The following is a 14947-nucleotide window of genomic DNA, read 5'->3' on the forward strand; positions in this document are numbered from 1 at the left end:
AATTTGGTTGAACTAACTCAATCAAATGTATTTATTAATTATGGACACAAAATGAATTACTAATTAATGTGTTGACTTGTTGATCAGCAAAGTTCATGTTTGTTGTTTTATCAACAGTTATGGAAGGACATGTAAGGATTTGTTTGGGGAGTAGAAGAGCCCGGGAGCTAGAGTATGTGAAAAATAACATCAACCTACATTCTACACTCAGCACCCGACATCTGCATGCCATGGGATTTGAACATGTCACATGATGTGGGTTTTATTATTAGTTTAACGTCTTATTAACAGCCAGGGTCATGTAAGGACGTGCCAGGTTTGTTGGAGGAGGAAACTGGAATACCTGAAGAAAAACCACCGACCAGTGGCCAGTACCTAGCAACTGCCCCACATGGGATTCGAACTCGCGACCCAGAGGTGGAAGGTTTGTGGTAATATGTCGAGACATCTTAACCACTCGGCCACTGCGACCCCACACATTATGTTACCCGTAAGGTGTGGTGAAGGGATATGTACACGTGATATGACTTCTACTGATGCAGGACAGAGTTGAAAAGAGATACACTGTATAGACATGGAATCATTTGGTGGTACAACTACATGTATTGGTAGGTGTATTACATGTGAGCCTGTGAAAGGTACTTTTCATGGAAGGGATGTGTTTCGAGACCTTGTAACCTTGATTGTGAACTTAATCTGGACCAATATATCTTCGCCTGTAAACTGTTATTTTTGGGTGTCTATTCAAGCATTTTGTATAATAGCCCTAAATAATTCTAGGATTGGTCATGTATGGAGATGGATAAATCTGGGATTTTGAGATACCAAAATGATGTGAGTAAAGTAGGATTTACAATGTATTTAGTCAAATGTTGAAGAATATCTTCCATATGTACTTTATGAAAACAAAACTAAATCTAGACTATACATACACGTTTACATGTTAGAAAATAGCTTCAACTGATCATGATCAGCTGCTTATGTACGTATAATGTGACTATACAGATGTATTTTGTATACATCTGTGGAGGCAATAGTGTCACGAAGAAGTTTTATATTGGGTTTCAAGAAACTATACAGTTACATTATTCCAAGACAAAAAGTTAATACTGCATGTCATTCTGTTTTCAAGAACAGGAAAAAGAAGAAGTTCAATATTGGGGTCAAAGAACAAACTTTTTTACAGCTCCTCTGAGGGACATGAACAAGCGCTTACTGCCTTGTCCATTCATATGGACACCATCTCCACACAAACAATTTGGTGTGAGATTCCTGTGCCTCCACAGGGAGATCCTGGCAACAGATGACAGGATGTAACGGAGCCTGCAGTTAATCTGGAGCCTCGCGTCCTAATATTCCTCGTAATGAATATATCGGGGGCGTAAACAGACACATAATGACCCCACATAAATATGTCTCAGTGACCTGATAGTGATCAGATATTGCTGACACAGGTCAACAATCTGATCAACGATCAGGTCAGCTGAGACGGATCCGTTAATATCGTTTCCCCCGATCTGAAGAAGAAGAAGTTCGGGTTCAAACTCGTGTAAATCACGGATGAACCGCCACATATGAGGCACCCTGCCGCCACTTTTACCGAAATAACGGGTAAAAGTGACACCAGGTATGAACTCATTGTGGTGATCCATCCTGTTTACATGAGAAGAACCTACTACAGCTATTCTCAACATTATTATTATTCAATAAAGACCCTGAAACCCGAGACCTACTGGAATAATATTGTCCCAGGAGCTAGTATGCAGTTTCCGGCACGCGCTGGAAATTTTATTCTAGAGAGTTCCACAAGCGGACGCTGGGAAATATTCAAATTCAAACCGCCATTTCAACTGCGATCTACGTCGATTTTGTCAGCATATTTACAAGGAAGATATCTATATTTACGAACGTGGCTTCATACCTTTGGTTTAGCCTATTTAGTTCCATGTGTAGGTGAGTAATGTTCATTGCGTCAATGCATTCATATAATAACCTGAAACTGTAGTTCAGTAGGAAATTATCCTACCATTTCACAAGTAACATAGGTGCCTGTTAGCCTATATATAGTATAGGCCTATAGCTACCCATGATCACTAGAACAAGTCCCTGTGTGCGCAGGTGACTCCCGAACTTGCTCTAGTTGTCTTTTAAGATTCAGATTAATAGCCTCGATCGAAACCCCAGCAGATGCTTACTAAATGGACAATAATTAACTTAAGATTTTTTTTATACAAATTCATATTTTGCAACCGTGCATGGCCAGCTATAACTCACTGTGAACTACGTAAATGTACTATGACGCTACCCATTCGTATTTTCGTTATTAACGGATCTATCAGACTGATGGGAAGATAAAATTCAGCCTAATTCGCATAAAAATGTGAAATTTTATGTACGACTTAATCCCAATCCTATCGATTCATGTCGCTTATCGGCTACTTTTTACTTGTACGACTATCCTACTGCATACATTTTTTCGGTCGTATTTGAATTCGTATAGCAAGTCTAAAATTGTCGATAAGGTAATAAGTGTTAATACTTAGGACGATCGCTTATCGATAAATACTGTAAAGTCAGCAAGCAACACATCTATGCATGTTTTGTTGATTTTCGCAAAGCATTTGACAGCGTTATACATATAGTGGACTTAAATTAAAACTACTGAACCTCGGTCTCAGTAACAACTTCTACATATATGTACACTCTTATTAAAAAGATGTATATACATAGTAAGTCACGAGTGAAGGTAGGCAACATTTTAACTGACTCATTCTCTTGTAAACTAGCTATAGGTGTCCGACAGGGAGATAATTTGAGTCCTAACCTGTTCAAAATATTTCTAAATGATCTACCTAAATATTTGGAAGACTCTCAAGATCCAGTCTACCTTCAGTCTTCACCTCTTAATTGTCTGATGTACGCAGATGATGTACGTTGTCCTTCTTTCAGCCTCAGCTGCAGGCCTCCAGAAGAAACTCAATATTTTAAATTCATACTGCACAGATTGGTGTCTTAATGTGAATATTCAAAAAAAAACAAAATGGTTGTATTCAATCATTCGGGTCGTCTGATCAAATTACCTTTTTCATTCCAGAACAATACAATTAATTGATCTTCTCTGCTTCTGGCACTTTTTCAGCAGCCAGAAAAGAATGTTGTAATAAAACCCGGAAAGCATACTTCAAACTCCGTAAAGACTTATCATTTAATCCTTCAGTAAAAACAAGCTAAGTCTGAATGTGTTCGACCATACAATCAATCCAATTTTGCTATACGGTTATGAAGTTTGGGGCTGTTTTGATACGAATGCACCAAGATTTAAAAGAAAATCGCCCACTCTAGATGATATCTACAACAATTGGGAAAGCGAGCTTCTGCATTTGAAACTTTGCAAATTTCTCCTTGGTGTACACAAAAAAGTATGAACTTCACTGTACGAACGGAACTTGGACACTTTCCGATCCATTTAAATATAACCAAGGGGATGAGTCGAACATTAAATTAAAATGTGGCACATAACACATGGCATGTTGAAGGATGGCAAGCTCTCAACTTATTGTCATTTACTAGTAAAAAGTAACTTTGGTACAGAACACCGAACAGTATCTCTCATTTCTATCCAATTTCAATTCGAGATGATCTCTCACCAAACTTCGCATTTCTGCGCATATAGACTGATGTTAGATGCTGGACGTTATTTAAAGCGAATAGTCGGGCAAGTGACTGTAATGTAGCGGGAATGGATTTTTAGTGTTAGGAATCATAGTTTACAACGTCTGGTTGGGCTATTTATGGGCCAGTTGTTATTCTTGGCATACCTTAGTTGAAATCTCATGGCCTATATTGGTTGTGGGATTGATACTTCGGCATATTTTGCAATTGTATTCTTCGGTAGCTTGTCATGTTGATATTTTCTTGTGTTTTTACCGGATGTAGACGCGTATCTCCTTCCGTTTGTACTTAATAGCCATTAGCCGATAATTTGGATTACGTAATTTCATTGGTTAATATTTTCTATAGCATTAGGCCAGGATCGAGTATTTCGTAGCTTTTTGCACGAGACTTTTGCCGTATTCTACTCGGGGTATAAATTGATGTGTAACGTGATAATTCGTCAGTCTATAGAAGCCCTTGGCTGGTAGGCTCACTTCCTTTTTCTTTCTAGTCCCTTCTAATGTTAGGAGTCGGGCGGTGACTGTGGGTAGGTTTATTAGGTGCTAAATGTTACAGTATTGCTAAGATGTTAGCTGTAGGTTTACACTGAAGGTGTAGGTATTAGTATCTGTATATTCTACGGTCCCTTGGGTTATATATTTGTATCGTACTTAAGTTATGGGGAAACGTGAGGAAGTTGAGAGAATCAGTATATGTATATTGTGATATGTTTTACCTTCGCAATCCATGTATTGTTAATAAATATATCGTTAAGTTTACCTCTGCTTTGACTTTTACTTCATGGTACACGAAGCTGGTTTCTTAGGTGACCTTTGACCTTGTACTCAACGGACGTATAGGGACGGAACCGCGAGTGATTCCATAGAACCTGGGTTACTCAAGGTTTGTGACATATTAAATGACACGACAAATCGAACCGTTACAGAATTGGTGCTGTGAGCGGTGCTCGTGTAATCCGTACCTATTATATTTATATCTTATTTTATTGGAAGTTCTTATCTTGTCTGTTTGTTAGGCGAATTGTCAATATGGCTGAAGGTCGTTCGGTAGTAGTTAATATGTCGGACATGGCTGACTATGGAGATGTTGTTAGCTATACCAGTGGGTATTTGCCACAGCTTGGTAGTAGTTCTAGTTTGACAAATACCACGTGTACATTAGATAGTGGTTTACAGACTATCGGTTCTATTTATACACATGGTGACTCAGTAGCACGTCAGTCGACATCTCCGACATTTCCGTGTTTGTCTCCTCGTGAGGACTCATTTCCTTCGTTTGCTGAAGGTAACACTAGTGGTTATAGTGAACAGGGGTTACCTGAAAATAGTTTACCATACACCAACACTAAGTCTACGGTGACAAGACGAGCTCCTGTTAGTAATCTCAACTTGCCAAAGCCGGGTGAACAGTACGTGGCCCCGAATCGGCATACTAAAACTTCAGGTATATTGTCGAGTACGCCCGTATCTTCAAGCTATAATAACCAAATTAGAGGCTCAAATGTTAATGTCCCAACACATACATTAGACCAGAGACTTGTGCAGGGTAACGATAGGCAGGGTTTGTTAAATACACAGGGGCCTAGGCCGGCGCATACCAATGTCAATATCCCGTACCAGCCTCGTAAGCCTGTACCTAAGCCTGTGCCTGTACAGTTATCAAATTTAAGGGGTCCAGCAAATAATATTTATACCCCAACTCGTAATGTAAGTTGGCAAGATCAAAATATGTTTTCACAGGGGCCTAGTGAGACAGTATTCCCTCTGATAAATAGCAACGATTTACAGGTACACAATACCATGTCACAGGGGCTTGGGGAGCCTGTATTCCATTCTAGTGGGCAGGGTAGTGAAAACTCATCACAGGGGTATGTCAGACAGGAAACCCCTATGCAGGTTCAAGGAAATAGTTCTTATTACACAGGTGGTAGTTATAATGTAAAACGTAAGGAGAAGGAGCCTCAGTCCTTTGATGGGAAAGTTAATTTTAGAGACTTTATCATTCATTTTGAGAGAGAGTTGCATCTTGGAACCAGTGGAATAGGTATGAGCAGGCTCAGCAACTCATCATGTGTTTGAGGGGTTCTGCTCTAAAAGTTTTATCAGATCTTACCCTTAGTCAGGCTGGGGATTATGACATCCTAAAAGACGCTCTGTTAGAGAGGTTTTCCCCTTCAGGTAGAGAGTTTGCCTATCAGTGTGAGTTTAAGAGTGGTAGAAGGGAGAATAGCGAGTCTTTAATGGAGTTTGGTGATAGGTTAAGAACTCTGTCTGCATTGGCATTTCCTAAATCAACAGGGGAGGAGAAAGATAGGTGTATAGTCAACCAGTTCATTGAAGGTTTGGATACTTATGAACTTAAGAGACATGTACAGTTTAGCCACCCCAAATCAATTGACCAGGCTATAAGCAGTGCTATCGAATTTGAGGCCTTTACTAACAAACAAGTACTCAGAAAACCTAGGACAATGTCAGAAGAGCTAGGCCCAGTTCATGCAGTAGGGTCTACAGAAACTGAACCTGTTAACCAAGATATAGGGGCACTACTACTACAGGAGATACAAAAACTTAACAAAAAGTTGTCCACCCCTCCCAGGCATTTTAATAGAAAACCTAGTGGTCAGGTTCCTATGTCTGAAAGAACATGCTACGCTTGTGGGGAAAAGGGTCATTTGTCCTACACATGTCCAAAGACTAGCCAGGCTAGTGGGGAAGTGGTTCAAGGTCAGGAAAACTTCTAAGGGCTGGGCTTGTGCCCAAAAGTACAGCCCCCGATTCTGATAGTGATAAAAGTGGGCCAGTAGTTATGTTAAATGCAGTTCAACCTAGTTTGTATGTTGACGCTTCAGTAGCTAACACCAATTCCAAGTATCTTATTGACTCAGGGTCATCAGTAACTATAGTTACCATAGAAGTGTACGAACAAATATCACCAGATAATAAGCCTGAGTTGAATAGAAGTAATTTGAGGTTATCAACAGCTTCAGGAAACAATCTAAAAGTGTATGGAAAGTGTGTTTGTAATTTTAGGATAGGAGACCGAGTCTTTACCCAGGAGGTTGTAGTCGCTAAGTTGGAGGGACTTAGGGGTATTATTGGCATAGACTTCTTGACAAAGCATAAGGGGGAGATAAGCTTTGCGGAGAAAGTCCTCAGGTTGGGCAATTATAGGTGTAAATTGCAGCCTGTAGTGGCTACAGCCAATACTTGTGCCAGAATTAGGGTGAGTAAGACAGTCTCTATTCCTGAAAATACAGAATGTTATTTTCCTGGTTATATTGATGGTGACATAGATGGAGAAGAAGGTATAGTGGAGTCAGTCAAAAATTTTGGGTGTAACGGTTTGTTGTTAGCCAAGACACTAGTTCAACCGAGGAAAGGAAAACAAATTACCTTGTCGGTTTTGAATCTGTCGTCTCAGCCTGTCAAGTTGATCGAAAATACGCAGGTAGCTACGGTAGAAGTGGTAGAAAAGGTCCATAGGACTGATGATGAGACAGTTGATAGTAACTTACCAGGCCATTTAGAACCACTGTTAGAAGGGGTGTCTGATAAGTTAGAAGACAAGGAAAAAGCACAAATAAAACAACTGCTTGTAGACTATCAAGATATATTTATGGGACCTGATGGGCAGTTGGGTCGTACACACTTAGGTGAACACCATATAGACACAGGACAGGCAGAGCCAATAAAAATACCAGCTCGTAGGATATCCTATGGTCAGAAACAAGTGGTTGAGGATGAGCTTGATAAAATGTTGAAAAGCGGGGTCATAGAACCTAGCAATAGCCCTTGGTCTGCTCCGGTTGTTTTGGTGACCAAGAAATGCGGGGCTGTTCGTTTTTGTGTAGATTATCGGCAACTTAATGCTGTTACTAAAAAGGACGCTTATCCTCTTCCGCTTATTGATGACACACTAGATATGTTGCACGGTGCTAAGTGGTTCTCAACACTAGACTTAGCGAGTGGGTACTGGCAAGTGGGCATGGGAGAAAAAGATAAGGCTAAAACAGCATTTGCTACACATAAAGGGCTGTACCAGTTTACAGTTATGCCGTTCGGATTGACAAACGCCCCAGCTACTTTTTCAAGAGTCATGGCCTTAGTTTTTAAGGATGGTATTGTGTGGTCTAAGTGTCTATGCTACTTGGACGATGTTATTGTTTTTGGTTCTAGTTTTACCCAGGCCTTACAAAACCTCAATACAGTTTTTCAGTGTTTACGGGAGGCACACTTAAAATTGAAACCCCGTAAGTGCGAACTATTCCAAACACATGTCTCCTATCTGGGCCATGTGGTGTCAGAGAACGGAATAAGCTGTGACCCCGGCAAAAGTAGGTCAGTGCTAGAATGGCACCCGCCAACCAATGTGTCAGAACTAAGAAGTTTTCTAGGCATGGCAGGGTACTATAGGCGATTTATTCCCAACTTTTCTACCATCGCAGCTCCACTTACGAAGTTAACTAGAAAAAACAAAACATTTAAATGGTCTGAAGACTGTGACAAGTCATTTAATGAGCTAAAATCATTGCTTACAAGTCCACCTATCCTCAGCTATCCAGACCTCCATAGTCCTTTTATACTAGATACAGATGCTAGCAATTCCGGTCTAGGGGCTGTTCTGTCACAAATTCAGGATGGGGAGGAGCGCGTAATCGCATATGCCAGTAAAACCTTAAACAAAGCTCAACGAAATTATTGCACCACCCATAGGGAACTTTTGGCTGTAGTAACATTTTTACGACATTTCAAGCATTATCTTTTGGGTCAGAAATTTACTGTTCGTACAGACCATGCTTCGTTGATATGGTTAAAAAACTTTAATGATGCTGAGGGAATGTTGGCCAGGTGGTTGAGTATCATAGAGATGTATAACTTTGAAATAGTGCACCGTCCTGGTAGAATGCATGGAAATGCAGACGGTTTGTCAAGACTTCCAACTAGACCATGTAAACGAGTAGATTGTCCAGAATGTAGTCCGGGGGGTCCCATCGAGTACGAAACAGGCTTGGAACATGTCCAGGAAGACACCTTGTCTGTTGGAGTAAATCCTCTCAGTGCCTGCTCTTCGGAAGAACCATTTAGTAATTGGGTAGAGTCCTGGGGAGTAGAGAAAATAAAATCATTACAAGGATTAGATGAGCACATTGCTAAAATCATTTCTTTGAAACAAGAATGTACCTCGAAACCATCTAGATCTCGGATGTGTTTGTGGCCCTATGAAGTTAGAGTGTATGTACAACTATGGGAGAAGTTGGGCATTGGTAATGATGGAGTCATGTACCTTACGGATTTAAACAGTGAGACAGGGGAGACAATTCAAAGAATTTTAACACCCTATTGTTTAAGGAATGATATTATGAACCAACTGCATAATGGACCCACTTCCGGCCATCTCGGTAGGGACAAAACTATTGCTTCTGTTAAGCGAAGGTTTTTCTGGCCAGGACTTACCGAGTCAATAAAACAGTGGTGTAGGAAGTGTGACCAGTGTGCACGTAGAAAACCAGGCCCAGGTCCAAGTAAATCTGCTCTTAGGTCCTCCATAGCTCATGTGCATAGACCAATGGATAGAATAGCTATCGACATTCTGGGAGGTCTGCCTGAAACAAATAATAAAAACAAGTACATCATTGTAGCGAGTGATTATTTTACAAAGTGGGTGGAAGCATTTGCTACCCCCGATCATACTGCCCTTACAGTTGCAGATAAACTTTGTTCTGAATTTTTCAGTCGTTTTGGAGTACCTAGACAGATTCATAGTGACAGGGGACAGGAATTTGAGAGTGAATTGTTTAAATGTATGGCTGAGAAACTGGGTATTGAAAAGACCCGTACTACCCCGTACAGACCACAATCAGATGGCCTTGTAGAACGGTTCAATAGAACGTTGATACAGATGCTCTCATCGTTTGTAAATCAGAATTATCAGGACTGGGATGATCATTTACCATTCGTGTTAATGGCTTATAGGGCAACCTGTCACTCCAGTACCGGGTATAGTCCAAACATGTTAATGTTAGGTAGGGAGACAGCATGCCCATTAGATCTAGTGGTAGGGGTACCTAAAAATGACCCAGATTATTGCCCTAGTCAATATGTAGCCTGGTTACAAGAGTCCATGAGAAAGTCCTTTGGTTTGGCACATGAGAATTTAAGTGTAGCGGCTGCGAGACAGGTGAATTATTTTGATAGGGGGCTAAAATCTAGGACTTATGCAGAAGGTGATTTTGTGTGGCGATGGTATTTACCAGCAGTTTCTTGCAAGTTGGGACAGGGTTGGACAGGGCCATATAAAGTCCTGAGGAAATACACAGATGTTACATATCTAATTCAAAAGGCTCCCAAATCCCATCCCACTAGTGTTCATGTAGATCACCTTAAGCCTTACCAGGGAAAGCAGATACCGGAAGTCTGGGGGAAGGAACAACCCATCCCAGCACCCTGTACTGTTTCTGGTAAAGATGCAGAGTATCTGGAAGCCCCTGGTTCTCCAGTTCGTACACGTACCGGTAGAATTGTGAGGGCCCCCATGGTGTATTCGCCATAGTTATAGCACATTACCCACAGCCACCGTCCCCGACAATAAAATTCTTCTCTTTATTTCCTTTCTTTCCTCTCAGCTGACTGTAGCTGTATTCTGTTAAGTAAAGTAATTACATACATAATATAATATACAAGTGTTCAGCTCATTGCAAGCAATTTTAATGGAGTTAAATATATATATAAGTAAGGATAAAATCTGATACTGTAATATATTATGAATAATTTCTATATAGATATATAGATAAATAGTCAACCTCTGTAATATAGCTTGTCAAGGCAAAATGTGTCAGCATTCTATTTGGTTGAAAAATGACGTCCCTTCAGTCAAACTGAAATCTTACTTACGTTTTGTTTTATCTTTAATAATTAGCAGCTTCATCATGGAGGTCTCAGTATCAGCCGTTGAGCTAGACACGCTGGAGGATGATCGTAGGGGTCCTTGGCCTGAGGGTGGCATGGATGTGTCCGGTTGAGGGTTGTGGCCCCTTGGTTTTCAAGGAATACCGACATCTTCACCGCCACTGGGAGCAGAGGCACCTTCCAGTAGTTATCCGTTATAAGTGTCTGCAGTGCACTTTCTCCCAAGTGGATAGAAGCCAACTGAGGAGGCATATGGTGCGTAAGCATCATCTGTCCAACCAGGCAGTGGACAATGTTGTCGGTACGGAGTCATCCAATCGGTGCTTTATGGATCCGCGAGGGGCAATAATGCCTTTTCCCCCCAGAATCCCTTGAGGGGCAGGAATGGCGTGCGGGCGCCTCTGTCAGGAGGCTTGCGGCTCAGAGGGAAAGGGAGCGCGTAGCCAGGGAGGCCACCAGCGGCCGCATCCCTGGTCTGCAGGACGCCGTTCATCAGTGTCGGGATGAGGAAGTACACGTTGTGTCCCGGCCTGATGGTCGCCTGGTTGGGGAGGTACTGGAAAAAGGTTCCAGACGGATCCGACTTATCAACCTTGGGAGGGAGGAAATCTTTGATTCATTTGCGGAATAATGTGCGGGGGTGGATGTAATCTTTTCGCTATGTGTCGGCGAAGGATGTGATGTGTTATGTGATAATTTTCCCTTGTGTGTATCTAAGTTATATGTGGGGAAAATATGTGTGGTACATGTGAATACATGAATATAGTATTCTGCCATTTATTCAACGGAAAGTATGTGACGCGCAGCATTCCGGGGCCTGGAAACGAAAATATCTGTGGAATGAAGAAACATTGACTGTATTCTTTGTTAATTGTTACATGTGTTAATTATTGGAATTGAATGTATATAATTCAATTCAGTTATTATTAATTTTTTTTTCTCGGATGAAATGGCTACTTGTGTTGAATGCCTGAAAGTTTTTTTGTGTGTGTGTGTATATATTACACATGTACACTGTATATACATATGTATAGTTTATTTGTTTTGGAGTTATGTCCGTCTATACTGGATGGAAGGGAAGATTTTTTTTCCCCACCTTTGATAATAAAATCAGATAATCACAATCTTATTATTTTTTATATCATTATATGCATTCTAAATGTACTGCTAATTTCCATCAGCTATATATATATAATTTTTTTTCTCGAAAGCATTTAGTGCTAGTAATTGCGGCTAACTGATATATATATTTGTTTATGTAAATTACTTTACATTCATTATCTCAGTTATTTGTACAAAAGTTATTTAATATGGGTCATGCAAAGTAAAGTTAATTTGATGTTATATATTATATTGATCATATCTAAAAGCATAATATAATTAAATGTATATTTTACATGTTGGGATAATATGTGACCCATGAAAAATAGGTTGGAGGCTATTCATGTTTTGATGTTTTTTCTAATTATTGTTGCGTACTATATGTCTAGGGTACATGTGCAGTATTTACGTGTGAGTGGATATGAATCGAATGGAAATTAGGATTGTACAAGCCAAATGCTTGGTGTAGCATTTGTCTTATTTTTTTGAGGGTGGAGGAATGTAGCGGGAATGGATTTTTAGTGTTAGGAATCATAGTTTAAAAGGTCTGGTTGGGTTATTTATGGGCCAGTTGTTATTCTTGGCATACCTTAGTTGAAATCTCATGGCCTATATTGGTTGTGGGATTGATACTTCGGCATATTTTGCAATTGTATTCTTCGGTAGCTTGTCATGTTGATATTTTCTTGTGTTTTTACCGGATGTAGACGCGTATCTCCTTCCGTTTGTACTTAATAGCCATTGGCCGATAATTTGGATTACGTAATTTCATTGGTTAATATTTTCTATAGCATTAGGCCAGGATCGAGTATTTCGTAGCTTTTTGCACGAGACTTTTGCCGTATTCTACTCGGGGTATAAATTGATGTGTAACGTGATAATTCGTCAGTCTATAGAAGCCCTTGGCTGGTAGGCTCACTTCCTTTTTCTTTCTAGTCCCTTCTAATGTTAGGAGTCGGGCGGTGACTGTGGGTAGGTTTATTAGGTGCTAAATGTTACAGTATTGCTAAGATGTTAGCTGTAGGTTTACACTGAAGGTGTAGGTATTAGTATCTGTATATTCTACGGTCCCTTGGGTTATATATTTGTATCGTACTTAAGTTATGGGGAAACGTGAGGAAGTTGAGAGAATCAGTATATGTATATTGTGATATGTTTTACCTTCGCAATCCATGTATTGTTAATAAATATATCGTTAAGTTTACCTCTGCTTTGACTTTTACTTCATGGTACACGAAGCTGGTTTCTTAGGTGACCTTTGACCTTGTACTCAACGGACGTATAGGGACGGAACCGCGAGTGATTCCATAGAACCTGGGTTACTCAAGGTTTGTGACATATTAAAGGACACGACAAATCGAACCGTTACAGTAAAATCGGTAAAAATGGTATTAATATATCCGGTATAATTTCTTATGAATTAGAAAAATAAAACTTTCCGTCAAAATCGCTGTACATGCGAAGAAAATAATAATATCTATGGGAATCCTAAAAGTCCTCCCGGACGGCTAAGAGTGCAGTTCAATCTTAACGCATGCGCAACACCCACCACTCTCCGTAGTAAACAAAACATGGCTACCGTAGTTTTGAACCAAAATGTTTCCGCCAAAACAACCAACTGACTCACCTAAAATGCGAAAGGAAAGGCAATGGAGCAGCGACAATCCCAACAACTGACTCGGTAAACATTACGACGCATGGAGAGTGTTAATACAACTTGTTATAGTGAAGAGAACAGTTCAAACGAGCACGCGGCTCCGGACCGCTACTGTACGTACCTAGGCCTACTACGTACCCGGTACTCCCTGCTCAGCTGATTGTGAGTGAGTCTTCGTATTTTGATCATTATGTAAATAGTCCCTAGCAGTATTTTTTCATAAATGAGTGGTCACATATGGTCACATGTTTCATACCTGTTCCCCAATCGCGTAAAACGTAACCCTGGGGTAAATAGCGGTTCTTTAGTGGGGCCTCTTTAGGGGTAATGAATGCCCTGTATGCTACCGGTCAATTCATACAGTTCTGATGTATATATTTATAGATTTTTAATTTGTAAATTTTTGTTCTGTACATGTTCTGGTAGTGTTATACACATACATTGTATATAGGATTTACATTGTAGGTTAATTGGTAAAATTGTATTGTATATGTTCTGATATACACATATACATATGTACATGTAGGTTTTAGCTTGTTCTTTAGATATATTTGGAGGACACATACAATATTATTTCTGGTCATAATAATAAATAGTGTTTGTATATTTATTACAACTGTACCTGGTTCATGTGTATATGACAAACTTTACAGAGTTGAAATGTACTGCAGCCATGTATCATTTATAATTATTCTGAATTTTTGTTGGAACTATAGATAATGAATTTTGTATCTTTTTTGAAACAATATTTGATTCTATCAAATGCATCAGTGACACATTCACAACTTATAAAATGTTTTCTCTAAAATAGAAAAAAAACCTGTAGAATGAACCTACATTTATTCATTTATATATATTTGAAATTGATCATTTCAATTTTTGTCATATTCAACAGTATAAAAAATTGCTGGTTCTTTTTTTCAGGCACCATGCATGCATAGTGACATGAATACAGAAAGTTCATCCCTTGGACCTGTATACAAGTTTATGTATACATATACATACAATTAGCATCATATGAAGACTGAAGAATGTTGATTTGAGTGCTCTTGAAAGTAAACTTTTCCCAATATGGACCTAGAAGATCATGAACAGAACATTTAAACAGTATTAATTTATTAAATGTTCCTTTCAACTGTAATCATTAAATAAAATTATGATGCAATACTTTTTCATTGTTTAACTTTGTAGAAATATTTGTTTATATTAGTCCTCTAGATCCAGTGATTATAATTCTTGCATCCATATGCCTGCCCATTTGTTTGTCAGGGCTTGTGAGATAGCTTTTCAATTACTTTTAAAATATAAGGATTTTTTTTTTTACATATAGCTGCTAAGCAATATAGATAACATTGTCTTAGGATTTCTAAATTCTACTTTACAAGAGAGTAGACTCAACATATAAATAAAACCATAAAACTAGCAAGTTATCTGAAATGTTAAAAATCTTTTTGTCTGAACCAAATTTCACATTTATTGTCTATGTGTAACTTGTACATAGACCATTTATGTATTAATACTGTAGTAACAGTGATTACAAACACATAGACTAAAATGTAGTATGTAGTACTATGTACATCTGTCTTTGATTTGAGTTCTAAACAAAAAA

The sequence above is a fragment of the Argopecten irradians genome, chromosome 16, assembly GCF_041381155.1.
Source record: "Argopecten irradians isolate NY chromosome 16, Ai_NY, whole genome shotgun sequence".
Classification (NCBI taxonomy): domain Eukaryota; kingdom Metazoa; phylum Mollusca; class Bivalvia; order Pectinida; family Pectinidae; genus Argopecten; species Argopecten irradians.